This window comes from Phyllostomus hastatus, unplaced genomic scaffold, assembly GCF_019186645.2.
Source record: "Phyllostomus hastatus isolate PE091 unplaced genomic scaffold, TTU_PhHast_1.1 phas_contig_98, whole genome shotgun sequence".
Taxonomy (NCBI): domain Eukaryota; kingdom Metazoa; phylum Chordata; class Mammalia; order Chiroptera; family Phyllostomidae; genus Phyllostomus; species Phyllostomus hastatus.
Window position 1 is genome coordinate 606,034 of NW_025333999.1, and position 10,109 is coordinate 616,142.

The 10,109-nt window shown below is 45.0% G+C and overlaps 1 non-coding gene across 1 annotated transcript; it reads left to right on the plus strand.

The window, feature by feature from the left end:
• The first annotated feature begins 3,563 nt into the window (after positions 1 to 3,563).
• Positions 3,564 to 3,667, plus strand: LOC123828635. Its single transcript, XR_006787481.1, has one exon. It is a non-coding gene; the product is annotated as a U6 spliceosomal RNA (small nuclear RNA).
• The last annotated feature ends 6,442 nt before the right edge of the window (positions 3,668 to 10,109 follow it).

Sequence of the window (10,109 nt, forward strand, 5' to 3'; positions counted from 1 at the left end):
CACTCCCCACCTTTGATGCATAAGTCCTAGGCATCTCTTTGGCAAGAATACTTGTAGATCAGTTTAGCAAGAGTCCTTCTCCTCTTGATATCTCCTTTTAGTAATTTTCCATCCATAGACACCACCCCCACCCCCCAATTCCCAGCTGTCTTGCAGTACTCAGAACTGAGCCAGATCTCTCAGCCCTGTTACGATCCCCTATTGCAGTACACATGAATAAAGTCTTCCTTACCGTTTCAACAAGCGTTGGAATAATTTTTTTTTTTTTACAAAAGTCAAGTAACTTTTTCAGGTCGCTGAACAAAGGGGCAGAGCCAGGTCTCTTTCTGGAGATGGAGCTGTAACTGCTATGACCAAGGGCACATGGCTGCTCCTCTGTGAATCTGAGAAAATGTGAAGAAAGACAGATTCTTCCTCACAAGGCAGCTACGGAGATTCAGTGTGAAGTAGTAGAGAGAAACTGAGCCTGGAGCCGGAGGGTAGTGACTGCTGGGAACCTGGGGACTGGGGAATTCATCCTTAGAAGGGAATAATATGCAGTTGGGGAGAAAAAAAAATACATATAGACATCTCCAGAGTATCTATATATTTCATAAGAAAGGAGAGGAATAAAAAGTATGTATTGTGTTTGAAGGAGGTTGTCAGGTGGACGTGACCACTGGCTGACTTTCGATCTGGACCTGGACAAGTAGAGGCTGCTCACCCCTGCCCTGTCCTTGTGATGCACGCTGTACCCACAGTTCCCACGGTGCACACCGTTCCAAGGACACAGCTTCCAGAGAGTAGGTGTTGTTGAGACCATCTGGACAGTATATGTGACTAGGCCCTGGAAAGGCCTCTGTATAAGTTTTTAAGATTCTGGTGGGCAGGGGCGAAGATCTACTCATCTGGTCGCCATCCAGGACGCACCTCATATGTAAGTTCCCTTGCTTGTTAAACCTGTCACCTACCAATCTGGAGTGATCTGCGTCTTTCTTTGGTCTCTCCTTGCCCTCTGTCTGTGGGGGCCAGTCTATAAATGAGCAATTGTATTCTGTTGTGCCTGCTCAGCCCACCTATGGAAGGACTCAAGAGAAAATGGAAATATTGGTTAGCTCAGGAAGAGAAATCTTAGGGACCTTTTTGACTCCCCTATTTCTCTCACACCCATTGTTGGTTCATAAGAAAAACCAGCCTGTATCTCACATCTCCCCGTCCATTCCACACTATCCCACAGCTGGACCAATACAATTGCTTCTGTCCTGTTTCAGGGCTCCCGCCCTCACCCCTCACAGTCTGTCCTCCCTTCATTGCCCCGAGGGCACCTGTGAGCACCTGAGTCAGGCCTTGTCCCTCCTCTACTCAGAACTCTCCTTGGCTCCTACCTCACTCGAAGGAAAAGCCCAACTCCTTTCTGTGGTTCACAGGAACTGCATGACCACCCCCTCCCTGCTCTCACCTCCTCCCATTCTCTCCCTCACTCTGCTTCAGCCACAGGGGCCTCCTTGCTATTTTTCCAACATACCAGGCACTGTCTGGCCTCAGGGCCTTTGCACTGGCTGTTCCCTCTACCTGTATACACTTCCTCAGATTATTTTATGACTCTTCCCCTCGTTTTACTTAAATCTTCAAATACTACATCACTATTTTGTGCATGCTTTTCAACTTTATAAAAATATACTGTATTGTGCCCTGGCTGGTGTAGCTCAGTGTATTGAGCACGGGCTGTGAACCAAAGGGTCACTGGTTCAATTCCCAGTCAGGGCACATGACTGGGTTGCAGGCATGGTCCCCAGTGGGGGCCAAATGAGAGGCAACCATGCATTGATGTTTCTCTCTCTCTTTCTCCTTCCCTTCCCCCTCTCTAAAAATAAATAAATCTTTAAAAAATACCGTATTGTTCGTGTCCTTCTGCCTCTCGATTTTATTTACTCAATAATATATTGTCAGCCCTGGCTGGCATAGCTCAGTGGATGGGGCACCGGCTGGGAACCAAAGTGTCCCAGGTTCAATTCCCAGCCAGGGTACATGCCTGGGTTGCAGGCCATAACCCCCAGCAACCGCACATTGATGTTTCTCTCTCTCTATCTTTCTCCCTTCCCTCTCTAAAAATAAATAAATAAAATCTTAAAAACAACAACAACAAAAAGTGTATGTTAAATTTAAAAAAAATATATATTGTCGACTCAAATGCCTCTAGAATACTCCTTTTCTCTGCCTTATTATATCCCAAATGTACAAATTGAAGGATCAGATCTTTTTTTAAAGATTTTATTTATTTATTTTAGAGAGGGAAGGGAGGGAGAAAGAGAGAGAGAAACATCAATGTGTGGTTGCTGGGGGCCAGTGGCCTGCAACCCAGGCATGTCCCTGACTGGGAATCGAACCTGTGACACTTAGGTTCACAGCCCAAGCTCAATCCACTGAGCTACGCCAGCCAGGGCGAAGGATCAGATCTTAATTGTCCAGCCCAGCTGGGTAGCTTGGTTGGTTGGAACATCATCCCCATGCTCCAGGGTTGCGGGTTTGATGCTGGTCAGGGCACATACAGGAAACAACCAATGAATGCATGGGTGATGGAGCAGCGAGTCAATGTTTATCTGTCTCTGTCTCTCTCAAAATCAATAGATTAAAAAAAACAACAACTTTAAAACCTTACTTGTCCATTCTCCTGATGATGGCTTATGGTTTCCAATTTTGTGGCTGCGAGAAATGTTCTTATAAGAGAACATATGGTTGTTCTGTCTCATGGTGGCCATTACAGAATCACTTATCTTACAGGAACAGGAGGCCAGGCTCAAGGTCTGATTGTATGGGTTACAGAATGGCGAAGCCATTTAAATGCCAAATGCCAGTGGATGCTCATGCTGAAGTCTGGGCACTGAAGTGAGAAGTGGGGGTTTCCTGGGGTTTAGAATGGTAATAATGAGCCGATACAGATGAGCCTGAGAACTTTGAATCCATAAATACCCTTCTCTGGTGGAAAACTGGCCTTTCTATGTGGGATATTGTGATATAGTAAGACATGTATATTTGGTCTTTGTCCTCGATTCCTGGCACAGAGCCTCTAGAACCCTTGTTAGGACCAACCATGTGATTCCAAGGTGGGCATTTTCAGCCCCACTCCACCTCCGTATACAGGGAGGGGAGAGGGACTGGAGATTGAATTTAATCACCAATAGCCAGTAATTTAATCAATTGTGCTCACATATCTGCGCCCTCATAAAACCCCAGACAACAGGATTTAGGAAGCATCCCTGCATCCCCGATGATGGTTCTGGCCTTCCCAAACCACTTTTGATCTTCTGATTCCTCTTGGGTTGAGGCAGACCAGGTTCTCCCTGGGCACCCCAGTTTGGGGGTGGCTGTATTTTTTTTGACGACATCCCAACTCCCCATCTGTTTCCTTTCCCATGCTGCCAACTTCTAACTGCAATAGTAAGTCTTTGCTTGTGTACGAATGGAAGCTTGTGGAGATGACTGCTCCCCATGGCCCCTGGTTCCCCTCCCCTTTTCCACCTGGTCATGGCATCTCAAGGAAGCAGGACCAGTAAGAGACCTTCGATTTAAAAAATGCACAAACAGTGCTCATTTCAGCAACACGTATAATAAAATTGGATTGATACAGAGGTTAGCGTGGCCCCTGCACAAGAGTGACATGCAGATTGGTGAAGTGTTCCATAGGAAGGGAGGAAGGAAGGAAGGAAGGAAGGAAGGAAGGAAGGGAGGAAGACAGCCCTGGCCACGTAGCCTAATTGGTTAGAGCATCACCCCTATACACCAAGGTTACAGGTTTGATCCCTGATTGGTGGAATAAATGGCCTAGAGAGCTGTCTGGGCTTGAGCTACTGTCCTGTCCACTAGGAAGGGCTGGCAGTGATCTTCCAACCTCAGCTTCCTCTCTGCCACTGGTAGTGTAGCAGCAGGAAGCCGAGGGTGCCAGATTGCTTAACAATCAGGTTCCAGGGAAGGCGGGGCAGTCTCTGCTGGGCCTGGAGGCTGTACAACAGAGGACAGGGTGGGCCTGGGACCTGGCGTCTACCTCCTTAGGAGGGACTGACGGGAAATGTCTAATGAGGTGACTAATAGCAATAATGGAAATAATGCCAGTAATAATAATAAATTATAGTAGTCACTCATATTGTCCCATCCCAGATGCTGGGCCCAGGGCTGGGCGCTTAGAGCTCTTCCATTCTTTTAAAGTGGGACCAGCATGCCCACTTGACAGCTGAAGGAAATAGAAGTCACAGAGGCTGCGGGGGAAGGCTTGTGTGCTGTCCCCTACATCACAGGCCCAGCAGGAAGTCTGTATATCACCCCAACAATTGTCTGGGTTTGCCCAGGACTGCAGGGAATTCCCAGGCAGGGGACTTTGGGGTTAAAATCGGGACAGTCTGAGCAAGCTAAGACAATCGGCTGCCCTTCCCTAGTGGGTTTTCAAAAGGAAGCTATTAAAACCGGGTATTCCCCGGACTCTAGAGGCCTGCAGATAGTGGCCTTCCCAGAGCTCCTGCCAAACCTGGGAAGCCAGGAGCTGGTGAATTAAAAACAGAATCCCTTTGTGTCCTTTTGAATTGGTGGGTTAAGGAAATAGTCAAGCCATTAGGCCGGTTAGGAATCCTTCCAAGAAAGTTCCACTACCGGTGGGCACGTTTGTGAACACATGATCTCTAGAAAGTTCTAGAAAGCAGCCATGGGTGGGACGTTCTGTGCTGGACTCAGGAGGAAATGGGCATTTACACATGAAGGCTGGAGCCAGACGTCTGGGCTCCCATCCCTACTCTGACACTGTGATCCTGGACAGTCCCTTAATCTCACTGTGCCTCAGTTTACTCTTCTGCAAAATGGGGCTAGTCAGAGTTCCAAACTCAGAGGTAATCAGAGTCTCAAACATGAGAAGAGCTTAGAACAGAGCCTGGTGTGAACTGAGCACTATTATCCTTTTCATTTAATGACATTTCTTGTCACGCTTTCCTTTCCACTCTGTGTAGATCTATTTTGAAGAATTGTTTTATTATGAAGTATTTTAGGCATTCAAAAAGGTGTAGAAATAAATAAAAACATCACCTAGGCAAAAGGTGGAAACAACCCAGGTGTCCATCAACAAATGAATAAGCAAACAGATGTGGTATATATATACCGTGCAATATTATTCAGTCATAACAAGGAATGAGCCCTGTCTGATGTGGCTCAGTGAATTGAGTGCCAGCCTGTGAACCAAAAGGATGCTGATTTGATTCCCGGTCAGGGCACGTGCCTGGGTTGCAGGCCAGGTCCTTGTTAGGGGCACATAAGAGTCAATCAATTGATGTATGTCACACGTTGATGTTTCTCTCCCTCTCATTCTCCCTCCTTTCCCCTCTCTATAAAAATAAAGATATATTTTTAAAAATAAGGAATGAAGTTCTGACACATGTGGATGAACCTTGAAAACATGTTAAGTGCAAGAAGCCTGACACAGAAGGACAAATACAATGTGATCCACTTACATGAGGTCCCTAGAAGAGTCACATTCATAGAGATATAAAGTAGATGGCGGGGTCCGGGGCTGGGGGAGGGGCCTGGAGAGTGAGTGTTCAATGGGGACAAAGTTTGACAATACTATGTTGTATGCTTGAAAGTTGCTAAGAGAGCAGATTTCTGAACAGCTGTAGCCACAAGAAGAAAAAGTTTTTGTAACTGTGTATGGTAAAGGACTTTAACTAGACTTATTGTGGTGATCATTTTGCAGTACATACAAATACCAAATCCTTATGTTGTACACCTGAAACCCATATAATGTTATATGTCAATTATATCAGAATTTTTTTAAGCTAAGAAAATTCACCTGTGTGCCATCCATTCAGGTACAAAAAGAAAACAGCATAAATACCAATGAGAGCCTTGGCCAGGTAGCTCACAAGGTTATAGTGTGTCTTGATATGCCAAGGCTGAGGGTTCAATCCCCGATTAGGGCACATCCAAGAATCACCCAATGAATGCATAAATAAGTGGAAAAACAAATTGATGTTTCTCTCTCTCTAAAAAATCCATTCAAAATTTTTAATAAATAAATAAGTACCAGAGATAATCTCTGCATTTCACTCTCCACATGTATCCTCTGAGGGAGCAGCCGTCTGGAGGCGGGTGTTGCCCACTGCTATCCCCCGAGCGCCGAGGAAGACTGCTTTCTAGTCCGTAAGCACAATCTCTTGAGCGCCAAGGGTGTGCATGGCCCTGCTCTGGGCCCCGGGACACAGCAGACAAAAGAACGAATAAAATTTTCTCCCCTGGGATATGGACATTCTAGATGGAAAGCCAGCAGAGAAAAAGAATAAATAAAATAAATAGTGTAGCAGGTGGTGACACAATATGGAAAGAGCAAAGACAAGAGATGGGACACCATTTGTGACGGGTAGCCTGGGACTGTCTTTTTGACCTGAGGTGAAGCCACAGAGATGTCGGGGGAAGAATGTTCAAGCAGGGGGAGCTGCCCAGGTAAGGCCCAGAGGGGAAGCCTGTCCTTGAACTTGCATAATGCTTTCCCGTCTGCTGGGCTCTGTTGCTTGCTCTGTCCATGTTTCTTTCTTTTTACTTAATTTTTTCTCTTTTTTTAATTCTCAAGAGAGGGGAAGAGAGGGAGAAAAAGAAAGAGAGAAATATCAATGTGAGAGAAACATCAAGCAGTTGCTGATATCATATTTCTAAATATAAAATTGTATATATTTAAAAAGAAAGCTGGGAAGTGGGGGTGGCTGAAGTTGGGGGGAGTGGTGTGTGTGGGAGGAACAGAGACAATTGTACTTGAACAATAACTTAAAAATGTGAAGAAGAAAAAAAAATAAGCACTGGCCAGTGTGGCTCAGTTGGTTGGAGCATCGTCCTGTCGACTGGAAACTCATGGGTTTGATTCCTGGTTAGGGCTCACACCCAGGTTGCAGGTTCAGTCCTTGGTTGAGGCACCTTCATGAGGCAACCAATCAGTGTCTCTTTCACATCGATGTTTCTCTCTCTCTCTCCCCTCCTCCCTGCTCCTCTCTCTAAAAGCAATGAAAGAAAGTGTCCTTGGGTGAGGATAAAAAAAGAAATTTGACATCATACTGAACGTACAGTTTTGTTTCCTTAGTAGTTAACATTCACCTTTAGTATTTTTCATGTCATTGGAAATTCTTCATAAGCCTAAGTGTAAAAAATGAAGTCACATGGAAAACATGGGTGAATTTGCCTTTTCAAAAATTGAGATATGCCAGCCATGTTTCTGTTGATGAATTTCATCCACATAGATGCAAGTTGATCCAATTCACTCAGTTTCATGGTTCTATGGTGCAGCATTGTACACATTAATTTGCTACAATTATTTGGCCCTTCTCTCATGGATAAACATAATTGTATATGTTTTTTTTATTTAAGAGAGGAAGGGAGAGGAAGGGAGAGGGAGAGTAGGCCATTGGGGGCGGGGAGAGAGAGAGAAAGAGAGAGAGAGAGAGAGGGAGAGATACATTGATTTGTTGCGTGTGCCCTGACTGGGGATGGAACCCGCAACCTCGGTGTGTTGGGAGGACACTCTAACCAACTGAGCTATCTGGCCAGGGCCTATGGTTTCCAATTTTGTGGTTTTAGTGGTTCCAAGAAACATGTTATACCACCATTCTTTTTTTAATGTTATTTTTAATATTAATTTTTAAATAAGTCATTCATTCACATGGTTCCAAATTGAAAAAACACAAAACGGTTTTGAGGAGAAACCCCGACTCTGCCTCTGACATTGAATTCCTGAATTCAAAACAGGCTGATGATTTAGTGGTTCCTCAAAAACGTTAAATGTAGAATTACCCTATGATCCAGTACTTGCACTTCCAGGTGTATGCACAAAAGAAAGCAAGGGCTCAGAGAGATACTTGTGCAGCCATGTTCACAGCAGCATAATCCTCAGGAAACACGAGGCATAAGCAGTTGTGTTCATCAATGGATGAATGGCTAAGCAAAATGTGACATATCCACACAGTGGAATATTATACTGCTTAAAAAATTAAAATTCTGAACCTTGAAAAGATTATGCTAAGTGAAGTAACCCAGATAAAATTACAGATATTTTATTATTGGAGAGTTAGTGTTTGATGGGCACAGAGTTTCTTGTACTTAATGCCACTGGATCACACCCCTAAAAATGGTCGGTTGTATGGCATGTACATTTTACCACAATTTTAAAAACAGACCTATGCAGCGCCTACTGTGTGCTGTGTTCTAGATCCTGGGATTTCACCATGAACAAAACACAGGAATCCCTGCCTTGCAGGAGCTGACACAAACCAGACAAACACTAAGAAGCAGGATTCGTGGTGTGTTGGAAGGCAGTCAGTGCTAGGGACAAAAGAAGTTGACAGGTAGGGGGTACTGGAGTCTAACTTTCCTTGGCATACAGGTGGAGCCAGAGCCACAGATATTGGTTATCCATGAATAACTGTGGACTGAGAGCTCCCCCTTCCTGTGGCCACAGAAAAAGCAAGTTGTATTACCCAGTTTCCACACCTTGGTTTCTGATGGGTTCTGCCAGTGGGGAAGACCAACAAACAAGGGGTATCTGTTCCCCGGCCACCTCCTGACCCAGTTCAGGCGGTGGTCTCTCTGCACATCCTGCAAGGAGCTCCTCTCACACCCCGTAGCCCTTGACTCAGTAATGGCTCTACACTGCTGCTAGTTCTCAGGTGTCTCCCCGGGCAGAGTAACAGACCCCCACCCACTGAAGAACCCATGACTTGTTTTGCTACATAGCAAGAGAGGATTAAGGTTGCAGATGGAATTAAGGATGCTAATCGGCTGACCTTAAACTAGGGAGATGAGCCCTGAGGGCTCAATGTAGTCACAAAGGTGCTTAAAAGTGGAAGGAGGAGGCAGAAAAAGCAGTTGGAGGGATGCAATTCAAGGACTTCGCTTGTATTTGCCATCTTTGAAGATGGAGGAAGGGGCCATGGGCCAAGGAATGCAGGCCTTCCCCAGAAGCTGGAAAGGCAAGGAAGCAATCCTACCCGGAAGGATCACAGTGTGGCCAGTGTCTTTATTTCAGCTTGGTGAGACTTCTGACCTGCAGAACTAGAAGATAATACATTTGTGTTGGAGCTACTAAGTTTGTGGCAGCTTGTTACAGCAGCCATGGAAAACTAATACACTCAACATGTTTGTTTACTCTCCAACCCTGCTCACATCACTGACACCAGTCCCTCTACTCTTTTGAGTGGAATTCTGTTTCCCACTAAGCAGTCCTGCTTCCGGGAATTTTCCCTACATCTGTGAAGTCTATATTCATGGGAAATGAGTATAGGAATGGGAAATATATAAGGGCAATTCTTGTGGCATTACTTGAAAAAGTGAAGATTAGAGGAAACCCGAGTGTTTATCAAAAAGGGCCGGTGACGTAAGTGCTGAGATGTGCACACACAGGAGTTTTCCACACAGGGGAGAAAGAATGAGGAAGTACTTCAGACTATGTTCTTCAGTGAAGAGAACAAGATGTGTTTCACAGTGCAGAGTGGGCTACTCTTCGTGTAAAAAGAAGGGAAAGGGATAAGAATAATTTGATTTTACAAAAAGAAACCTTGGAAAGTCACAAGAAACCATGAAGAGTGGGTTCTAGATGTCAGGAGCAGGGAACCAGCTGGGTGGAGGATGAATGGAGAAGGAAGTGCTCCTTTGTGATCCCTTAATAGCATTTGGTGTGTTTTTTTTCCCCAAGCTATTTCCATCAATGGTTTACCTGAAACAGTTTTTCTAAGTATAATGGTTCTTTCTTGCATGAAATGAGTGAGGATGCAAAAGGGGGGAGGAAAAAAAGGCACTTGGCAGTTTGAAAGTCACAGACAGCCCTGGCTGGCATAGCTCAGTGGATTGAGCGCGGGCTGCGAACCAAAGTGTCGCAGGTTTGATTCCCAGTCAGGGTACATGCCTGGGTTGCAGGCCATGACCCCCAGCAACCGCATATTGATGTTTCTCTCTCTCTCTCTATCTCCCTCCCTTCCCTCTCTAAAAAAATAAATAAAATCTTAAAAAAAAGAAAGTCACAAACAGATTATCTTTCTATAATTAGATGAGGAGAAAAACGAAGAACCGCTAGGAAGAAGCAAGAGTTGTCCAGGTCTAGGCATTCAATGAGATAT